This window comes from Aplysia californica, unplaced genomic scaffold, assembly GCF_000002075.1.
Source record: "Aplysia californica isolate F4 #8 unplaced genomic scaffold, AplCal3.0 scaffold00990, whole genome shotgun sequence".
Taxonomy (NCBI): domain Eukaryota; kingdom Metazoa; phylum Mollusca; class Gastropoda; order Aplysiida; family Aplysiidae; genus Aplysia; species Aplysia californica.
In genome coordinates this window covers 152,811-154,732 of record NW_004798260.1, presented here as the reverse complement: position 1 = coordinate 154,732, position 1,922 = coordinate 152,811, and the positions used below count along the sequence as shown (strand labels likewise).

Genomic DNA, 1,922 nt, shown 5'->3' with positions numbered 1-1,922 from the left:
CAAAGTAGAAGGAGGAGGAGAGATCAGGACGATAGACGTTTGATAGGAAAGAAGAAGCAAACCACACCAGAGCACCCGCCAACCACCCACTTACACCCTAAGGGCCTGGACGGGAAGTCCATTGTTAGATCCTAAGCAAGGGGAAGGAACCCACCTCCCATGAATACAAGCCTTTAAAAAACACATTTTAGAAATACTAAACAAATTTCAAAAATCCTGAAAAAATAAAAGTTAAACAGTGTCAAACGAAAGAAGAAACTTTTTGCAATAACTATGAAAATCAAAATCTCGGCCCCTGAGTCTCGTCAAGGCGAGACTGTGTTTCTAAAGACGCTAGGTCGGCGTGGGTGAGTTAGGGTTGAGCACATATAAGGAAATTCGCGGGCAAGTTAGGGTGTAATGTGTTAAACATTTTCAGTTAGTAGGAAATTTTGAATTTTGCCCTGGTGGCGTCCGAAGCCTACTCTTAAATTGATTTTAGACCACCAAGGGATCTTTAGCGTGTGCAACTTGCACACAGGACCTCCAAGATTTTTCACCCTTGTCCGAGAAGGCTTGGTGTAGATCTTTCCTACCAGAAGATCAGGGGTGTTCCTGAAAGACAGCAGTAAGAAGGAGCCAAGGAGTAGCTGTAGAAAGGCTGCAGAAAGAGTCAGGAGGGGGAAAAGGAGGTGAGGAGGTGGGGGCTGAAAGAGGAGACGAAAGCAGACAACATAACATTGCTAGAGAGCAGGAAAGGAGGTGAAAAGAGACAATTTTAGAGAAGAAAATTTTTCCGTCGCTACCCAGATTCAAACCCAGGACCTATTGAATGAGAGGCGAGCACCTTAACCTCTAGGCCACGAGAGCCCCCTCAAAGTAGGTGAAGGGTTTGCTCATACCGCCAGTGTCTGTGGTGTAGTGGCTTGACGCTTTGTTGTCGGAGGCAGAGGACATTGGTGGTTGGCGGGTGCTTTAGTGTGGTTTGTTTACTGCTTCTAATCTTTCCTATCAAACATCTGTCGTCCTTGTCGGTCCTCTTTCTTTTTTATGTAGGCCGTATGTTAGTCTCTGGTAGCACCTCTAATCTTTGGCACATATATATAGCCTATTGGTGTTGCAAGTGCCTTATTAAATTTAATTAAATAAGAATATGATCTGCCTGCCCCCCCCCCCCCCCCCCCCTTCCCCCTCTTCCTTTTCTGTATCCCTTGGTTAACTAAACATGATATTTGTCTTTTTCCCACTCTCTGTATGTGGGTGGTTGGCGGGTGCTCTGGTGTGGTTTGCTTCTTTCTTTCCATTCAAACGTAGGTCTATCATCCTTATCTCCCCCTCCTTCTTTTTTATGTTTGTTACTCTTGTAGCATATCTAATCTTCTGGCGCTCATATGACCTTATGCAGTTGTGAGCGCCGTAAAACCTCTACTAAAACTAACAAACAAACTCTCTGTATCCTTTTGACTGTTAAAAATACATAACGATATATATATGATATTTGCCTTTTTCGTGGTGGTTGGTTGGTGTTCTGGTGTGGTCTGCTCCTTCTTTCTTTCCTTGAACGTCCATCGTGCTGAGCTCTCCTCCTTCCTTTTGTGGTGTGGTCTGCTCCTTCTTTCTTTCCTTGAACGTCCATCGTGCTGAGCTCTCCTCCTTCCTTTTGTGGTGTGGTCTGCTCCTTCTTTCTTTCCTTGAACGTCCATCGTGCTGAGCTCTCCTCCTTCCTTTTGTGGTGTGGTCTGCTCCTTCTTTCCTTGAACGTCCATCATGCTGAGCTCTCCTCCTTCCTTTTTGTGGTGTGGTCTGCTCCTTCTTTCCTTGAACGTCCATCGTGCTGAGCTCTCCTCCTTCCTTTTTGTGGTGTGGTCTGCTCCTTCTTTCCTTGAACGTCCATCGTGCTGAGCTCTCCTCCTTCCTTTTTGTGGTGTGGTCTGCTCCTTCTT

General features: G+C 45.6%; 1 protein-coding gene across 1 annotated transcript in view; it reads left to right on the top strand.

The window, feature by feature from the left end:
• LOC101859897 (integrator complex subunit 11) overlaps window positions 1-1,922 on the top strand; it is a 27,523-nt gene that overhangs the window by 16,096 nt on the left and 9,505 nt on the right. The gene's annotated exons all lie outside the window — the stretch shown is intronic.